At 40.0% G+C, this 21,311-nt stretch overlaps 1 long non-coding RNA gene across 1 annotated transcript in view; it reads left to right on the forward strand.

Moving 5' to 3' along the window:
- The window catches only part of LOC115098277, a 123,039-nt gene that overhangs the window by 1,062 nt on the left and 100,666 nt on the right, over window positions 1–21,311 (forward strand). The window lies entirely within an intron of this gene.

Consider the following 21,311-nt stretch of genomic DNA (forward strand, 5'->3'; position numbering starts at 1 on the left):
TGTTCTCCCTTTTAACTGTCGTAGTAAGAAAAGCCTTCCAGAAGATTCTGCCAGTGTAATTGTGTGGAGTAAAGATAAAATATCTAAGGCTTTTAAGCATTAAGAATATTGGACACTTGTACTGCTTTCTGAAGGGCTTTCAGTTTAATAATGCAGTAACTCACATAATGGGATTATGGAAATAAGCGAGGTATCAACAAAGCCAAGGGATTATTCTTGATAGCATTCTGCCCCGCTGTGCCCAACAGTCTCCCCCGAGGGTCCTGTTCAGAAATAGCATAGTGGCTTGTGTGGCTACAAATGGGAACATTATGGCCAACAGCAGGCACCACACATAGAACCATAATGGCAGAAAAAGGCTATATGGCTGGCCTATCTAGTGTGTCCATCCACACCAACTATTCAGCTTTACAATCCCCACCAGTCCCTCAGAGATATTCTGTGCATATCTCATGCTTTCTTGAATTCAGATACTGTCTTTATTTTCACCACCTCCAAGGGGAGGCTGTTCCACGCATCCACTATCTTCTCCATAAAGAAATATTTTCTTAGAATGCTCCTGAGTCTACCCTCATTCTAAAGCGTACTTTATTTTGAAAGAGGCTTGCCTCCTGTGCATGGAAACCTTTCCTAACAAAATGGTTAGTTACCCTTAAAATAGCTCCAGAATGTTCCCTAGATTTTCCCATCCAGCTAATGACTCCTTGAAGTTCTCCCCCATTTTAACAAATTTAGACTTAGATTTGCTAATCCATGTTATGGCTGTAACATGAGATAAACAGCATTTCATGTGTAATATCACCATATCATGGCGATATTGCGTAATATTTTGTATAAAACCACCTCCCTATTAAAACGAGCTGCTTTGTATGTGATTTGCTTTTATGAATTTTGCAAATCCATGCAAAGCAGCTCTTGTATAGTTAATTCTATGCAAATAAAATAAATCAGCTGACTGAAAAAATGTTGTCACATTATTTTATTGCTTTTCAGGGAGGTATAGTTATTTGTTTCCAGGGACATTGTGATGCTAACATGCATCCCAGTATCCCCAGGAGGTCTGTTAATGGTACAGGCCTCCAAAAAGTGACACTCCCCCTTCAAATTTGCAACTTCCCCCTTAGTGTTCTATCAAGACCCGAAGAGGCAGCATAGACTCTCAAACAGAAAAAAAGCACAAAGTCATGTGGAGTTCCTCTTCTCAAACCCCTCCCCCTTAGTCCAAATCTCTTCCCCCACCCTAACAAAATAGCCCTTCTCTAAACCCCCAAGCATCAGAGCCCCCCCCCCCCCCCATAAACCCCTCCATACCTAAAAAAAGATCCCCGGGGGCAAGTGGCAGCTCGGAGTGCCACCTAGCTCTGGGCTGATTGACGCCATTTTGGAAAATGGCATCAACCTCACTTTGTCCCTGCCACATGATGAGTAAAAATCTATAGACTGGACTTTGGCCAAGTGATAAACCCTGCAGGTCTGTTACTCCCCCCCACCTTCCCTCACTCTCCCCTTGGCAGCCCTTTCGCTATTCTCTCCGTGGCCCTCTCCTCCTCTGGGCGCCGATCAAGGTGAAAGACAGTTCAGCCTCTTCCTCCTCCTGCCCTCCCGATTAAGGCCAAAGATGTTGCTTTCTTCCAACTTGTGCAAATCAACCTGCCAACCATGAAAATCCACTCATCTCAGGCAAGTGCGGCGAATGGAATTTCCTAATCCTGATAATTCCCACTCTGTCACATGGCATGAATAACATGGCACTCGCTAAACACAAGTAGAAATGAGACTTGGGTCAGTGTGAATTTCAGGTGGTTGCACTGCTGGGAGCTGAGTGCTCTGTAATGTACACTTTGCTTATTTTTTGATGGACATTGCACCTGACTTTTCTGTATTATTGCGGTATTTTTTCCTTTCCTTTTGATAGAGGTATGCCTTGAGTGTAAGAAGCTGCAGAAAGTCCTCTATGAAAGCTCATCAATCTGCTGGCAAGAAACATTACTATTCCCTTCTCTGCTTGCCTGCGGAAAAACCTCATTGTTGGTCTATTATTTCTGCCAACTGCTATAATTCACACATCCATAGCCTTCATGTTTCCTCTTTATCTTCTCACACTGGCTGTTTTCTTCTCTTCCCAGTCCCAGGATAGCTTTATTAATTTATTTCCATGGAAACATGACTAGTATCTGGATTAGTGGTTAGTGCAGTTAGTGTAGCTGGGTTCAAAAAAGGTTTGGATAAGTTCTTGGAGGAGAAGTCCATTAACTGCTATTAATCAAGTTGACTTAGGGGTAGATTTTCAAAGGGTTACGCACGTAACCCTTTAAAAACCCTCCTGCGCGCGCTGAGCCTATTTTGCATAGGCTCAGCAGCGTGCGCAAGCCCCGGGACACGCGTATTTCCTGGGGCTTTGAAAAAGGGGCGGGAAGGGGGCGGGGCCGGGGGCAGGGCAGCGGTCTGGGGACGGTCCCAAGTCCTCCGGCACAGCGGCCATGCCAGGGGTCGGCACGCCGGCAGCCAGCTGGCGCGCTCAAGTTACACTTGCCTCAGGCAGGCGTAACTTAGAGAACAAAGGTGGGGGAGGGGGATTTTGGTAGGGCTGGGAGGTGGGTTAGATAGGGGAAGGGAGGGGAAGGTGGGGGAGCGAAAGGAAAGTTCCCTCCGAGGCCCCTCCGATTTCGGAGCGGCCTGGGGGGGAACGGGGAAAGCCATTGGACCTCCCCTAGGGCTTGGCGCATGCAAGATGCACAAGTGTGCACCCCCTTGTGTGCGCTGACCCCGGATATTATAACATGCACACAACAGCACACGCAAGTTATAAAATCGGGTGTACATTTGTGTGCGCCGGATAGCGCACACAAATGTACCCCACACGCGCTCCTTTAAAAATCTGCCCCTTAGGGAATAGCCACTGCTATTAATTGTATCAGTAGCATGGGATCTTCTTAGTGTTTGGGTAATTGCCTGGTTCTTGTGGCCTGGTTTGGTCTCTGTTGGAAATAGGATGCTGGGCTTGATGGACCCTTGAGCATGGCAATTTCTTATGTTCTTTCCCTTCCCTTTCTTCAGTCGTATCTTTTCTTTGCTGGTCTCCCTGACACTCCATATCCCTTTAGCTGTGTACCTTTTTCTCAAAATCTCAAAATCTTCAGGTACAATGGATGATTTTAATGATAGGTTACAAATTTTTACTAATAGGTCTGAAATTTCATTTTTTAGTTCCTTCAGAACTCTGGGGTGTATATCATCCGGTCCAGGTGATTTACTACTCTTCAGTTTGTCAATCAGGTCTACCACATCTTCTAGGTTCACCGTGATTTGATTCAGTCCATCTGAATCATTACCCATGAAAACCTTCTTCATTACGGGTACCTCCCCAACATCCTCTTCAGTAAACACCGAAGCAAAGAAATCATTTAATTTTTCTGCGATGGCCTTATCTTCTCTAAGTGCCCCTTTAACCCCTCGATCATCTAGTGGTCCAACTGACTCCCTCACAGGCTTTCTGCTTCGGATATATTTTAAAAAGTTTTTACTGTGAGTTTTTGCCTCTACAGCCAACTTCTTTTCAAATTCTCTCTTAGCCTGTCTTATCAATGTCTTACATTTAACTTGCCAACGTTTATGCTTTATCCTATTTTCTTCTGTTGGATCCTTCTTCCAATTTTTGAATGAAGATCTTTTGGCTAAAATAGCTTCTTTCACCTCCCCTTTTAACCATGCCGGTAATCGTTTTGCCTTCTTTCCACCTTTCTTAATGTGTGGAATACATCTGGACTGTGCTTCTAGAATGGTATTTTTTAACAATGACCACGCCTCTTGGACATTTTTTACTTTTGTAGTTGCTCCTTTCAGTTTTTTTCTAACAATTTTTCTCATTTTATCAAAGTTTCTCTTTTGAATGTTTAGCACGAGAGCCTTGGATTTGCACACATTTGCACACACTTCCAGTCATTAAATCAAATTTGATCGAATTATGATCACTATTGCCAAGCGGTGCTACCACCGTTACCTCTCTCACCAAGTCCTGTGATCCACTGAGAATTAGATCTAAAATTGCTCCCTCTCTCGTTGGTTCCTGAACCAATTGCTCCCTAAAGCTATCATTTATTCCATCCAGGAACGTTATCTCTCTAGCGTGTCCCGATGATACATTTACCCAGTAAATATTGGGGTAATTGAAGTTTCCCATTATTACTGCACTACCAATTTGGTTAGCTTCCCTAATTTCTCTTAGCATTTCACTGTCCGTCTCACCATCTTGACCAGGTGGACGGTAGTATACTCCTATCACTATAGTCTTCCCCGACATACAAGGGATTTCTACTCATAAAGATTCGATTGTGCATTTAGCCTCATGCAGGATGTTTATCCTGTTGGACTCTATGCCATCCCGGACATAAAGCGCCACACCTCCTCCCTGGTGCTCCTCTCTGTCATTGCGATATAATTTGTACCCCAGTATATCACTGTCCCATTGGTTGTCCTCCTTCCACCATGTCTCTGAGATGCCAATTAAGTCTATCTCATCATTCACTGCTATACATTCTAATTCTCCCATCTTACTTCTTAGACTTCTGGCATTAGTATACAAACATTTCAAAGTTTGTTTTTTGTTTGTATTTTCATTCTGCTTTTTAATTGATAGGGATAAGTTAGAATTTTTTAGCTCAGGTGAGTTTTTAGTTACAGGCACTTGGACTATTTTTCTAATTATTGGAACCTCACTGTCAGGATGCCCTAATTCTAATGCATCATTAGTAACCTTTGAAGATACCTCTCTCCGAACCATGCGCTGCTGAGCGACTGTCGGCTTTCCCCTTTGTTCTAGTTTAAAAGCTGCTCTCTCTCCTTTTTAAAGGTTAGCGCCAGCAGTCTGGTTCCATCCTGATTAAGGTGGAGCCCATCCCTTTGAAAGAGCCTCCCCCCACTATTCTTTTTTACTTTATTTTTTCAGCTACTTCCTTAGAGAACCAAATAGGTTTCTTTTTCCTCTTACTTTTGTTTACTTTTCTAACATATAGATTTGTTGCCTTTGTAATAGCTTCTTTTAACTTGGCCCCCTATTGCTCCACCTCACCCGTTTTCACCCCAGTCTTCTATTTCTTTCTCTAGGGACATCCCCATTTTGACAAAGTCTGTATTTTTAAAATTCATAACTTGGGTCTTCGTGTGACTTCTTTGTATCCTATTCTCAAAATTGAACCACACTGTCTGATGATCACTGGTGCTCAGATGAGCCCTTACCCAACCATTAGAGACATTATCACCATTAGTGAGCACCAGATCGAGTATCACACCCTTCCTCATGGGGTTCCATTACAATTTGTTTGAGCAGAGCTCCTTGAAGAGCATCCATTATCTCTCTACTTCTTGTAGATACTGCAAAAGGGATGCTCCAATCCACACATCCTGCTGAATAAAATCTCCAATAAGCAACACTTTACCCTTCATTCCCACTTTTTAATGTCTTCAATGAGTTCTCTGTCCAGTTCTTCTGTCTGAGTCTGTGGCCTGTAGGTCACACTAGTAAAACGGAAGCACCATCTTCTTTTTTTTAGGATGGTCCACAATGCTTCTTCATTACCCCATGTTCCTTGCAATTCAGTTGCTTGGATGTTGTTTTTGACATAAAGAGCTACTCCTCCCCCTTTTCTGTCCTCTCTGTCCTTTTTTATCAAGTTATAGCCTGGGATGGCCATATCCCAATTGTAGGAATCCGTGAACCAGTTTTCATTAACAGCAACAATGTCCAAGTCTGCTTCCACAATTAGGGCCTGCAGGTCTGGGATTTTATTGCTCAGATTACGAGCATTTGTGATTATAGCTTTCCAGCTGCTCTTTGTATTCACCTTTTCTGCTTTATTGAACTGATTGATTTTGTTACTTTCCCTTTCCTCTTCCTGTTTTGCTTGGGGGTAACATGCCAAATTCACAGGCTACCTCCTGCCAACCCCACCCCTAGTTTAAATGCCTGATAATGTATGATCTGAATTTTTCACTTAGCATCCTTCTTCCTGCCACAGACAAATGTAGACCATCCTTACCATATAATCTTTTATTGCTCCATGGCCCCAGCCTCCAATGTATCCAAAACCACTTTTCTTACACCAGGTTTTGAGCCAGACATTGAAATTATCTATATGGCATAACCTTTCCCTTTCCATTTCTATGACCAGGTAGTAGTCTTTGCCAAGTGTCTAATTTTCTTCCCTAGATTTTAGAAATCTTCCTGTTGTACATAATTTCTGTACACAGGGCCAGGCATACAAGAACACTTAGACTCAGTAAATGGTATAAAGTAAATTTTTATTTGGCTTTAAAAGTGTTCCTGGGAGATGCTGTATACTGGGTGCCCTTTATCTTTCAAAATGACCAGCATCTCATCTAATACAGGAAGTGAACCTTCTTTTATAGTTAAACATACAGTATTGCCGAACCTTCTAGAATTACGTGACTGCCCAAAGACTCATTTACAGAGACACATCATGCTGTTCACATGACAACCTATCCCTGAACTGCCCTGACAGGTTTTTCAGGTGTAGCTCATTTGCCATCACTTTCCAGATACTCCTTCTGTCCTGTAGATGATCTTGTCCAGTGAGGGTTCAACAGAATAGTGCCTGAAGCTACCGCTGTTGGTTTCTTCTGATCTTCCTTTGATCTTCTGTGTTGTGTAAACAGGTAGTAGGTCTGTGTTCTGAATAGACAGTAGGCCTGAATTCTGTTGCTGGTGCAAGGACTTTAATTAAAGCTGTCTTTGTTCACCTGGCTCCTGCAGTTGAGATAGTCATAAACATTGCCATTGAATAGGCCTCCCTTGTTGGTGCCAGTATGTCTACCTGCTCAGAGACATTTTGCAAGTCATGCTCAAGTCACTCAGAGTTCATTCAGCTCTGACAGGCCACAGAACAGCAGAGGCGTCTGGGTATTTTCCTTCTCAATATTGGTTGTCTGATCAAGCATATTCTTCATTTCCCTCTTGTGACACCGTCAATGGTAAGGTGGCACACCCAAGTACCAGAGGTGAAGACAGAACAGTGAGAAGTGACTATGGCAAATGAGCTAAATATGTAAGCTAACAACTAACCTTGTGTATGTGTTATCCCTCTAGATTCCCCCTTAAAGTAAATGAGACTCATAGGCAGACATGTACTCATGAATTGACAAATAATAACAGCATAACTAATTTTCACTAGGTAGCTATTAGCTCTATAATGGAGCTATACAGATACCTGCGTTATAAAAAGGACCTACTTCATAATAGCAAGATCACATATGTTATCTTTCAGAGTCAAGTAATTACATAATAGTGGTATAACTGGTAAAGATAAGAAGAACAAAGAGAGATCAGTATGAAAGTACTATGTTTCTCATATAATACTAGGTATACTGGGCAAGTCTTTTCAATGAATACTGTTATTGTGAACAACTACCCAGGAATAAAATAACAAGCAGGGATATAATCAATGCACCTTACCAGAAAAGTAAAGGAAACCAATAGAATAGAAGAAACAAGAATCAGCAGAAGAACTCATGCTGTGTTGTGCATACATACTGTGGGATGAATTATAAAGGTGTTGCAAAGCATAAGACATATTCTAGTCATATGCTGCAGTGATGGAAGATCAAATGCAGAGGCATATGCATGATAGGCAAAGGCATAGCAAAAGTCCAAAACATCATACTAATTCTGTAGGGTATTGATAGTGCTATGCAGTATTATGACAACAACCTGTAGCAGTGAAAGCAATCACTGTATGGACAGTCCTAATTCAATTGTGGCAGTCACCTGTCCAAGAGATGATACAGCTGTGGATGGCAAGGTTTCTAAACCAGTTTCAGTCAAGGGGTATAAGTTATTAAGGTAGATGAGGGCTAGTAATACTGCTTCGTCTTCAGGTATTTCTAGAGAAGTGGGGCTAATACCCTTCTTAGATGATGGTAAGTCTAAGTGTAATTGGGGCCAATCATAGAAACAAGTGAAAGCTGACTCTGTGAGAAAGTCTTTAGCATATTATGTGATCTAAAACAAAATAATGTACTTTACAAGATTGATAAACCATCAGTGTGAGTCTTTGCACAGGGAAAAGAAGGAATGTAATACAAATAAAAAACAGAAATAAGGAACATTATATCTTTCCCTTTGGAATCCTAAATGGAAACAAACTAGCTTATAAACAGAATAGTTTAAATCACAGAGAGGGTTTATAGTGAAAGGGCCAAGATAAGAAGAAAAGAACAATAATCAATTAATATACCAAAAGATATAGTAATAGAATGTTGCAGACCCCTATGACAGTGCTCCTCATATGTAAGGTATATATTTGTTTCAAGGAGAACAATCTCATAATAAACATCACAGGCTACACTAGTAAGAAATCTTTGTGAAAGAGAGTGAAACAGTCATTAGGTAAAATCTAATAGATAGTGACATAGGAAAAAGATATTCAAAAAAAGTTCAGCGAAGAAATTAGAATAAAAAATAGAATATTGAGATATTAAAGATCAGCAAAGTGATTACCATAAGTGCAAGCTGCAAAACAAAAGAATAGGAATAGCTTATAACTTATGCTGGTGTGGAAGAGAAACATATATAGATCTCCCTCTTGAACCCTGAATTATCATATTTGAATCACACTGAGACACATCACCCTCTATGTGATCAAAGCAGCTTCCATAGATAAAGATAAAGAAAAACCTAGTACATAGTCATTTAGCTGATTCAGCATAGGAATACATATAAGTATTATAAATTCTAAAACTGGAAAATTCTACTAAACTTAAAACATACAAACTAATAAAAACAGCATCACTTCAGATGATATCATTAACTTGAACACCTAAGTACTGGCCGAGAATGAAAGAACCTAGATTCTGCATAAAATCACTCCCATAGAACGAAGAAAAGAGCAGAGATCAGGTATAAATTGTAAGCCTTGCAGTCCATATAGTATGTAAGAACTTCTGTGGCCAAGGATAATTTCTGCAATCAGTGCGTATATAGTTCTTAGTAGAATTCAGTGCTGATGGCAGAGCAGAATCTTTTAGCTCATTAGATTAGATGCATGTGTATGGATTCAAACCTAAATAAAAGTACAGCAAATCCGATTAAGTATTAAGAAAATACTATTATGTCACATACTCCCTATATTTAATTTGCAAAATAATCCCCACATTATTTCAAAACATCATGCAATGGTCCAGACCACAAACATAAATACTCAGACATTACATTAAAACATATTTCACAAAACTGACTACATAATGCATGCATTCATTCATTCTTCATTTCCCCGTATCACACATTTAACATATAACAGACAACATGACAAACTTTTGAGCTCAAAAAATTAAAAAATACTTTAAAAATATAAAAGAATTGGATCGATCCACAAAAGAAAACAAAAACTCAGGATTAAAATTAAAATAGATCTATTAAAAAATTGAAAAGGAATCAAACTGGAAAAAACTGTAATCTTCATCTCCCATGGAACAGAAACAGATGTGCTTTGTGCTTTGGTACCCTGAAAAAAATCTAACATATGACAGTTAATATAATGATTAAAATTAAATTTAAAAATGACATTACAGGTTCCTTAAAAGTCAAACTGCTGTTATACCTTAATTCAGCAAAAAGCAGTCATAAAGCTACTTTCCTTTCTATTGTTTCACCTCTAGGAGGCGCTGTCCCCTGTGCTAAGAGCTACTTCCTTTTACAAATCTAAAACCTTTTTTTGTTTTTTTTCTATGCTATAAACTCCTAACTCGCTTTCTAAAAGAGAAACTTAAAACAGACAACTTTGCACTTAATTAGAATTCATTTTATTTCCATCCTATACGCATATGCTCCATAGAGTTCATACTACCAAATCCTGTAAATACCCTAAATAAAAATACGGATCATTTCCAAAAGCACAGACATATCAGCTAGGAGTCTGGAAGTCTGCAAAATAAAAGGAGGGCACATACTAATATGTATTAACCAAACGTGTTTCTTGCTGGCACATAAATAGATAATAGGCATTGCTGCTTAACTCTCTGCTGTTCACCGTCTCACAATCTTTCTCCTTTACATATCGTCTAAACAGTCCACAATACAAACGTTCAATACCTGAACTCCCATCAAAATAAACCACCTAATTCATTCCCTTTCTTCTAAAAGTTAGCATCTAGTGAGGTATAATCAAAACTGAGTAATATCTATCATTAGAATATAACATAAATACTGTAATTAACGCATACTACCACATAGAGTTCATGCATATTAGTGCCTTCTGTTTGTTTCTGACCTGTGTTTAATTTAAAATAAATCATATCTTCACACAATTGTTTAAAAGCAAACCCATGGTATGAAGTTTAAATACAATTGACCCACATTTTTATTTCTCTTCTTCTACCAAAACATTCTAAATGTCCCACCACACAGCCTTCTGTATATTCATTCTGACACTGTGACGCATAGTTAACTTACTGACAAAGCACTTTACCTACCTGCATCAGCATAAAAGAAATCTCTTCCCTCTTTAACATTACGTCATCTCTCATCCCTAATATTCACTTTCCTCATACTTTCAACAACACAAATTTCTGTTTTCACACTAAACAGATCAATTCATTTTAAAAGTGACTCACTCCCAGGTTTTTTTTTTTCTTTCTTCTCAAACACATTCCTAAGGGGGGGGGGGGGTCACCTCCTCTCCCGCCAAACAACTGTTACACTCAATGAAGAGGTTAGTTAAGTGATAAAGCACTTTACATTGTGCTAAAATCTCTTCACAAGAAACTCTCATTAATAACACAAGTCTAAAAACTTAGATGCAAATATGAGCAGCCCTACATTCATGGTAAGAAAATATGTATTAAAACTGGCTGGCCAAACCGGACGAGCCACTTGTTCTCCCTCTGCCGGTCATTGCTATGTTTCTATGTTTACTATAAACATAAGAGTCCTTTTAGCCAGCAAGGGCTACATCACTCAGCCCTGTACCTTGAGGGGGAGGGGAGGAGAAGAAAAACAGCATAGAACTGAAAGATTCCTTTCTCTGTTTAATAAACTGCAACAATTAAATCAAAATGTCCCCGTTTACAACACTGCCAGCATTTCACAACTGTCCAGATTTAAGTTTAACTACAATCACTAAACTTTTTTGACAAGGAAACATTTTACACAAAATCTTAACTTATATAAATAGATTCACACAGACAAAAAATAGGCTTCCTTGTTAAAGCTAATCAAAGGAGGAAAAGAAAGAAATTAACCACATGTAGCCTGCTTTAAAAGATTAACGCCATTGGCACCTTCCTGTACAAAAACAAACAACCAAACTTTGGTAAACAATCCACTAAATAACAACTCCTTATCATACTAATTATAACTTTCAAACTTACCCAATTTAACTTTAAACAGTTCATAAGTCCCTCTCCCTCCTTCTGAAGCTACACAAGCACCACTGCTCACTCTGCAGCGTCCCGTCTCCTCACAAACCGCTGCTTCTAAGCCAGGCAGTCTGAGGACAAAAGACCCCTGTTGCTACCTAACCCTCTGTTTTTTCAACTGTTCAATCTGAAAATAGCAGAACTTAATTTGGATTTTAATCAAATCAGCAACTCATTTCCTGTCTCCCTAACATATATTAAAGAACATTTTGCAAAAAGTATTCTGATCCCGATGTAACACACAATCTATATACACTGTACAACAGATAGAATACAAACATTGATACTTACAGATTTTTTTTTTCTTCGGTACATACTTACAAAATGGATCCTGCAGCTTAAAAACTTCATTAAACATCTTCTCTGAACTCAAATATCCTCCGGGATAACCTCCAGTCTACCTGGGCAACACGATCTTTGGACGTAAAACCAAATTAAATGTCCAAGAACCTAGTGTACTTTTGTCCACCAAAAGTAACACTACAGCAAAGAATAATAAGAATAATAGCAAACAGCTATTGGGCCCCACGTTGCTAACGCCAAAAATGTACATAATTTCTGTACACAGGGCCAGGCATACAAGAACACTTAGACTCAGTAAATGGTATAAAGTAAATTTTTATTTGGCTTTAAAAGTGTTCCTGGGAGATGCTGTATACTGGGTGCCCTTTATCTTTCAAAATGACCAGCATCTCATCTAATACAGGAAGTAAACCTTCTTTTATAGTTAAACATACAGTATTGCCGAACCTTCTAGAATTACGTGACTGCCCAAAGACTCATTTACAGAGACACATCATGCTGTTCACATGACAACCTATCCCTGAACTGCCCTGACAGGTTTTTCAGGTGTAGCTCATTTGCCATCACTTTCCAGATACTCCTTCTGTCCTGTAGATGATCTTGTCCAGTGAGGGTTCAACAGAATAGTGCCTGAAGCTACCGCTGTTGGTTTCTTCTGATCTTCCTTTGATCTTCTGTGTTGTGTAAACAGGTAGTAGGTCTGTGTTCTGAATAGACAGTAGGCCTGAATTCTGTTGCTGGTGCAAGGACTTTAATTAAAGCTGTCTTCGTTCACCTGGCTCCTGCAGTTGAGATAGTCATAAACATTGCCATTGAATAGGCCTCCCTTGTTGGTGCCAGTATGTCTACCTGCTCAGAGACATTTTGCAAGTCATGCTCAAGTCACTCAGAGTTCATTCAGCTCTGACAGGCCACAGAACAGCAGAGGCGTCTGGGTATTTTCCTTCTCAATATTGGTTGTCTGATCAAGCATATTCTTCACTGTACTTTGTGGACACCATTTCTAGCAAGGTCATTGGTCCCCAGATGGAAGATAACATTGATATCAGAGTTCTTACTTTCTTCTATAATTGCACTGACCACCTGGTTTACATTTCTATTAGTGTATTCTTTCCTCCTATCTCTTTTCCCTACACTGTTTCTGTGTCTTAGAAAATCCTTAAGAGTTAGTCAGAACTCTCAAATTCCTCCTAAGTTGCACTTCCTTTCCCAATCCTGGTTAAGGAGTGGCGTTCATTCTGTAGCATACCCATATCAACATTCACATCCAATTGGAACCAAATGCAAATTCAGTTTACATGATTTACTCACTCAACTTCCGGTCATAGACCTTTTCCTCTAAATCCCACATCACCTTTCTCTTGGTGCAGGTTCCCCATCCACTGCACCTCAGGGGACACTCTGAGGGACTCTTCTCTAGGACTCATCCCACTCTCAAGCTCCTGGTCCACTTCCTCAAAGGAATAATGACCTCTTCTTCGTTTCATCTCCTGGTTATGTCTCTCTTTCACCTTATGCTTAATTCCTTAGGAGGAGTAAGAAACTAACTCCATGGCCACGAGCCTCTCCCCTTGAGTGGAAGAGCCACTACAGAGCCCCACTCCCATTTGGGAAGGTCCCTGGGCCCTGCCAGCCTGTGGGCTGGCCTCTCTAGCCAGTCACCTACTGGAGGTCCCTGTTACCCACCCTTCTTTGATAAGGGCAGGAACCAAAGGGCAAAAACCCACCATAAGTTCTCACTTTTATATCTCCTGCTGCAAACTTGGTCACCCAATCAGAAAACCCCCAACTCGTTACGGAAACATATACACCATTTCCCTATGATCCCATTATCAGACTAACCTACAGTGCTCACACTTCTAAAATGCCAGCCTCTGGACATTTGTTATTACTACATGTACTTAACAGTTAACATTTTTCCAAACAAGACAACCATGAAACACCCCTGGTCTCCCCTACTCCAAGCCTCTTGAATGGCCACCAGACTTAAAAAAAAAAAATAGAGTGCACAGTTTTGAGGTATCCCTAAAATTGGTTGCATACAATACAGAGAGGAGTACAGCAATATCTATAGCAATATTAGTTGTAGATTGGTGTAATATATTCTAATGGTTTGTCACCAGGGTTTATTTGACAGATGAGAGGGAAAATTTCAGAGCATTTACATTCTGAAATGAGGCACAAGGGGTGTATGATAAAGTTTTCTGCATTAGTACTATTGGTTGATGTCTAAAACAGCTTCAAAGAGCCACGTTTTCATCTTTTTCTAAAGCATAGGCAATCCTGATGTCCATGATGATGAAGAAGGGTTGAGATTAATCCAGCATAGTTTCTCTTTCTCATGCTGACATGATGTATTATTCTGAGAGATGGTACTATTAGGTGGGCCTGTGCCAGGGAGAGTAAGGAGCGAGTGAGTATGGAAGGGAGTAGGGATCCACTGAGGTAGATAGGTGCTTGGTCTTTGAGGATTTTATAAGCTAGAATAAAGAGCTTCATTTTGGTACAGTAGATTGTTGGGAGTCAGTGTAGGGATTTTAAGACAGGAGTTATGTGTTCAAATTTGTTTATGTTCATAGTCATGCAAGCTGCAGTGTTTTGTATGAGTTGTAGGCAGTGATTCAGGGCATTAGGAATTCCAGCATAGAGAGTTGCAGTAGTCCAGGCAGGAGATTACAGTGGCTCAAATGGCAGTGGCAAAGGTGGTATCAATCAGGAGGGGATGAAGGTGGCAAAGCAGGTGAAGATGGAAGAAGGCTACTCTTGCCACTACTTGGAACTGGGGTCTAATAGGAATCCCAGGCTCTGGATTTGGGAGCTGAGGGTTAGGGTTGATCCTTCAAGGGTCACTTTTGGGTGAGGGAGGCTGGGTTCATGTCTCCTGATCCATAGCATCATGTTCTTTTTTAGGGTTAGGCTTAGTTTGATTTGGTGTAACCAGTTTGCAATTTTTTCTTGAAAGTTGTTGAGGTTGGTGATGGCAATGTTTTGGTTTTAGTTGAGTGGGATCAGAAACCATAATATGCCATGGTAAGTGAGTGTTTTCAGACTATCAAGAGGTGGATGACTGCAAATAGACTCAAACTAAATGCCCAAAAGACTTAGATTTTGTGGGTCCGTAGTGCATTCTGTCATTTTGATCAGCCATCTGTGTTGTGGGGTCACAAGGCTATTTTGGATGGGGACTGTGTAAGAAACCTGGGGATGATTCTAGACTTTATAATATAACCTTGGATGTTGTCATATTAGCAAGGTCCTGGTTCCAGTTTGATGTTTTTACCATTCTTTTCCATCATATTGGTGGTAACTGGTTTTTTTTTGTTATTTTATGAATCTAGTTTGTAACCTGCCTAGAATAGTGGATAAACCCAATCAACCAAAATCCACCGATACAGGTAATTCCTAAATCAAACTATCCCAAAACCGCATCCACCAAAAATCTTAAATAGTAATTTTTTCTTTTTCTTTATTATATTTAATCACTTTTGTTAGTTTCTTATAAAAAAAAACAAATATTTGTAAGGTATAAGGTGGTCGTTTCATAAATATGAACAGGTACCATCCAGGTAAACCCAACTCTTAATTATAATCATGAACGAACCACCGTCCACCCGCTTATTTTTATTGCTTTAATCAAAAAATTCAAAAATTCTCATCGTTCATGTTTAAAATTAAGAGTTGGGTTAACCTGGATGGTACCTGTTCATATTTATGAAACGACTACCTTACACCGTACAAATATTTGGTTTTTTATTTTTTATAAGAAACTAACAAAAGTAATTAAATATAATAAAGAAAAAGAAAAAATTACTATTTAAGATTTTAGGTGGATGCGGGTTTTGGGATAGTTAGAATAGTGGATAGGCAGGAAAGAAATTATTTTAAATAAATAAATTGCGGGGTTGGTTAAGGTGGAGTTTTATTATTTGCGACAGCTGAAGAAGATTCACCAGTTTTTTTCTTAATCTGACTTTGCCAAAATTATATATGAATTTATCATACCCCATCTTGATTACTGCAACTCCTTATAGATGGGGCTGCCTGCCTATAGTATCAGCAGGTTGCCGTGGGTGCAGAACATGGTGGCTCGTCGGTTGGTGATGTTTGGCAAAATTTGCACTGTTATCGGTTGCCCAGCCAGTGATTTTTAAAGTTGTTGTCTTGCCCTTTAAAGCATAGAATGCATTGGGTCCAGCTTATTTAATGTGGACATTACCTAGATCTCAACCAGGTGGGGCACGTCGGTCCCAGGCAGTCGGTTGTTTAGAGGTTCCAGCTTTGTGATTAGTAGGTCACAGTAGGGTTTGTCCAGTGCCTTTTCCTGTGCTGTCCCTCAGAAATGGAACAAACTGTCCATTGGTCTGTGCCGGTGGGGGGTGGGCATTTAAAGAAGTTCAGATAGGAACTAAAAACAGAGGTAGCTTGAGCTGGGTGAGGGGGGGGGGGGCCTTGCGGTGAAAGAGAGGGTTAGCAGCCGGTGAGTTGGCAGTCTTGTTTGGGTTTTGTCATTTTCAATCTGTAAAGAAACCAAAGAGAATGGGATTTTGTCATTTTATGTGCTTATTCTGAACGTTATGTTGTAAAACATGCTCTAGGCGTTTTCAATATGACGGGAAAAATACTGAGAAAGTAAAATAAATAAAATAATACAATAAAAATTTAATAGAGAGTTATAAGTAGGTGTTTATGGTAAAATACTTCAGCTGGGTTGAAAGCCTAACAAGGCATCATGCAGACAAAGTGTACCGCTTGTTAGTGACTTGCTAGCTGCCATCTCGTTATATCCAGACTGCTGGATGCATTGAGAGAATGTTATTAGCATCTCGTCATGCTTCCCAACACAGAAAACCCTTGAGGAATTAACCACAAAGTTATGGGGTTTCTTTGGAGTGACAATCGCAATTTTCAATAAATATCGTCCATAACTTATGATTTCATCTTGCTTTGAACCCCGCAACATAACCCCTTTTAAGTATTCTGTGGATTTTGCCCCACAACCCAGGTCAAAATGGCAGTATTTTGTGGGCTATGTACAAAAGGCATTTGCATTCAGTGCACAAGAGACTGCAATGTAAAAGCCATCTTGACATGGGGGAAGGGGGGAGGAGATCTAAAACCAGTGCATTTTTCCTTTACAACCTTATCTGTGAGATAATGGGGAAAGATAATTATCTTTCTAAGATGATTTTCTAAAATGTAATCTTATGCAAGACAAGATCATAAATCTAGAAAACAATAATTCTAAGCTTCAAACATGTTACTATATCTTATAACTGTTAATATTATACAAAGTTAAATATATTTCAAAATTAATAACAGCAATGACATTAAAGAACTGGCATTTTGACAAGTAACCCACATTAAGACATATTTTAATGCATTAGCACTTCTGAGCACAGTTTTAAATCACCAACATATTGAATTATCACTTCCTGCTGAGACATATATGCCTTGTTTCATAGCCTAACCCTTTCATGCACTCTGACTATGTTAGATCAGTATTTGTGTCTCCAGGTCTGCAAATCTTCTTAAGTTACAGAAAGGCCCGGTATCGATAATTAATTTTTTATAGCAATTCCTCATTATAAATTATTGCCATTAAAATATAAAATGCAGAAATCTGAAATGACACTTTGTTATTATGTATTTATTATACTTTTTAAATGTTAAAATCAAATTATTTCAGACCATTGTATGGTGGGAATGAGGCCAATTGGCCAAAAAAGATACATTTTTCTTTCATTTTTATCTTGAGTCACTTAGTGAAACAAGTGCTCTTTGGTCAAAATAAAAGAAAACTAGAGTTAAGTTTCACCATTCTGTCACCACAGCAGATTTACTGTTTCTTTATATTTAATCTTTGCTATTGTGCTGTTGAGGTACTTGGACTCACAGTGACAAAATAATAGCTTAGCTTCGTCCAATAACCACCATTTTGCAAATTACATCTCAAGCCCTCCAGATAACAGCTTTGCATTTCTTTCTTGCCTACTTTCTGATGGAAGAAAAGTAGAGATCACCCTGATTGTTTATGTTTGTATGTGGGTGTATGCGTCCCGGTGTCCTTCCCTACTGATAAGTTATCTGCCATGAACAATGGGATATGTATGGGATATGTTTTTTAAACACATAAATACACAAATAAAGTAAATACTAATATTTGTGTTTGATGTCCTAGCTACACTAAATCTTCAGGACATGTCAGGGGGAACAAGAGGATCCTGACAGGGATATTAATTTGAGATCCACATATATGCACGGTCGTTCATCCTGGAAAATAGACTTCTCCATAAGTTTTGTGTGGAATGTAATGTTATTATCTTTAATTTACGCAAATTCAATTACATTTTCCCACTTCATGGTTTGCAAGAGCATAAGATCCTTCAAATATTGTGGAGCACCGTGTGACTTTACATTAACAGGGCAACGGAAGGAATGCCTTTCAAATTCCTTGTTCAGTACCACAGCAATTAAAAAAAAATGTCCTTGATGGTATGTTTTAGCAGTTTCACTAAAATTTGTAAATTCACTATAAGGTGAATTTTAAAAGCCCGATGCACGCTAAAACCGGGAGTTATGCAAATGTGTTGGGCCGGTGCACCAAGTGGATGTTAAAAGCTGCCCAGATACGCACATATCTCCTGCTACGTGCACAAAAATATTTTTTTCAAAAAAAGGGGTGTGGTCTGGGTGGCGCATGGGCATTCTTGGGTTTCACAATGAAACCAGTGTGCAAATGCTTATGTGCACAAGCATGTGCCAGGTTCCCCTGTTGTGTAACTTTACTTCTGCTATGGATGGCGTGTAAGTCATAAAAAAAAACCAAAAACAGATCAGCAGGGTTTTAAAGGGAGGTTATTTAACTAGGGGGGCTAGGAAGTCCTATTCCTTACCTGGGTGAACTGGGTAATGGCGTCGGCGCGCATCCCTTATAAAATCCCCTGACTTAAGCGGTAGAAGCGGCATTTGCTTGCACGTGCGCATGCCCATTTAAAATTGTGCACACAAGTACACGTGTCCAGGCTCTCTGGACGCGAGCCGGCAAACGCGCGTACATGTGCGCCCACACGCCAGCATTAAAGCTTCCGTCTATGGTGCCCTGCACTCAGGGAATGCTGATAATTTGTGTTGGTGCTTAAGACCCTCCTCCATTTCGTGCACTGCCTGCATACTGGGTCGCTGACCTGACTAATAAGGTGTCATTCCTGGGGTGGTGTCATTAAATAGGTTTAGTTGGTGCACACTGTGACAGGAACGAACCTCCCTCTTATACCAGGGTGTATTGGGCCTGATCTCAATCTCTCAGATGTACGACTAACATTCTTCTTAATCCTGGCACTGTATAAAGAGAGCTTCCTTCTGGAGCTCATAGAATGTATATCAAGATGCACTTGGAGGTTAATCAAGCTGGTAGCATCCAATACGACTGTGATGGCTTCTGTATCTTTCTGCTACGTTTTCTTGGTTTCTGATTGCATCTCTTGCTACCTGATGATCTTCGGTCTCTCCATATTTACTATAGAATAAGCAGCTGGTGGAGACCCCCTCTGTTAGCAATGTTGTTCTTGTATTTTTCTCCTTTACCACACTGTTTGCTGTAGAAACAGGAATGCTCTGGGTGATCACAGCATCCTCATTCTCTACAATTCTTTCAGGGTCTTTATCCTGGTATCTTTCTGCTACTGTGATGTTATATTTGCAGTCCTCTGCTTTGGTGATTAGGACCAAATTACTGAGTGTTCATTTTTGATACCGTGCATAAGTGAGTTGATTGGCATTTGACAAGGCGTTTGTTGTTTTATGCTCAATCTTTATTGTGCTGTTTATTGCTTTCTTCAAGTACATGCTGAGTTGTGCATTTCTGTACGGAATTGACATTTATAAGGTTGCACTCTTGGGTTGTGCATTTCTATGCAGAATTGACATCTGTATTGTTGCACTCTTGGGTTGTGCATTTCTATGCAGACTTGACATTTGTAATGTTGCACTTTTGGGTTGTGCATTTCTATGCAGCATTGACATTTGTATTGTTGCACTATTCAGTTGTGCATTTCTATGCAGAATGGGCATTTGTAATGTTGCACTATTAAGCAATAAAACATTTCAAACCTCAAAAAAAAAAAAAAAATTACTGTAGGGACACACTCAGTCCCAGGGTTAAGTCCCAGTTCAGGAAGCACTGACTAAGGCATGGATTCTTTGAGTGAGGGGAAGGCTGAACCTCCAGGGCTCAAGGCATGCAGGGGGAAAACCAAGTCTTTTTTTCTCCGTTTCACTATCTCTCTTACTCTCCATTGTATTCATTGTTTTGCTGAATTCTTCTCACATTCGCTCTCTGTACCGAGCACCAAAAGGCTCACAGGATCCCCATGTGGGGTGTTCCAAACAAAATATTTTACTGCAACCAAATCTTCAGAACTAACCATAGGAATCTTCTCATTTAATCTTCCAAATCCAGGCGTGAAAAAGCAGTCTCAGTCCAGGTCCTCTATGTGAGTGCCCCTTGTGAGGGCAGGGCATTAGGATACCCTTTACTTCCAGGTGGTGGACGCCAGGACCCTAGTGTCCCCTGACTCTGTGGGTCTCGAGTCTCTTGATATTCCCTTTCTCCTCTCCTAGGTACCAGGCTGAGAGGAGAAGGGGAATATCCCTATCTAGTGCCCAACAGGTCTGGAAGGGGTTGTCTCAGAGAGAGGAGAGAAAGATGGTTGCGGAGCTTTGTTTTTCTAGGGAAACCGCACACTCCTGACTCCTCAAAACTCCCACCCCCTGATTTCCTGCTCTGCCTGCTTCCACACAGGCTGGCTGACCAATCCAAGCAGCCTCCCTGGAGGTGGCCCCTCCACTTACCTCCTGCGTCCTAACTCAGGCCTTAAGCTTGGCACCCCTAGTGGAGACCCAGCGGGGTCTCTGCATAGTGTTTGTCCAGTTTCCAGTGGGTAAGCCATGCTACTCTGTTATGCCCTTCTGTATACAGGCCCTCACCCAGCAATAAGATGTGTAACTGTTTCCAGTTCTGTGCTTCAGAATCTGCATTTCTCCATTTTATAATAGTAAAGTCATATTCATAGAATATTTCAAACCAGTTAATGAAAAGAATATCGAAAATTTCCCAAATATCAAAAAAAAAGTGTAAAAAATCTGCTGAAAAAACAATCCAATTAAAAAATATTATATTCCCCCCCAAAAAAAAAACATTTAATAAGAGCAGAATCATCAAATTACACCCAATAATTAAAACTAATAAGGATTTCAAAATCTGGTCTCCATACCTGGGATCTGATTTCCAGTCAGCCTGAGATTGTTGTGGATTGCAGGAGGCAGAGCCGCACAAATTTTATCTTCTCTCTCACACATGCACAATAAACACATTCATTCTCTCACATACTCCCTCTCTCTAACATATACAGTATGCGTCTCCCTCACCCTCACAGGTACATTATGTGTGGTTGTGTGTGTGTGTGCCTGTGAGAGCCTATATGTGACACATAGGCTCTCACAGGCACACAAACACATTCACAGGCATACAGGTTCTCACACAGACACACACATAAGCTCTTACACAGTCACACACATGCACA

Source organism: Rhinatrema bivittatum, chromosome 8 (genome assembly GCF_901001135.1).
Source record: "Rhinatrema bivittatum chromosome 8, aRhiBiv1.1, whole genome shotgun sequence".
In the NCBI taxonomy this organism is placed as follows: Eukaryota; Metazoa; Chordata; class Amphibia; order Gymnophiona; family Rhinatrematidae; genus Rhinatrema; species Rhinatrema bivittatum.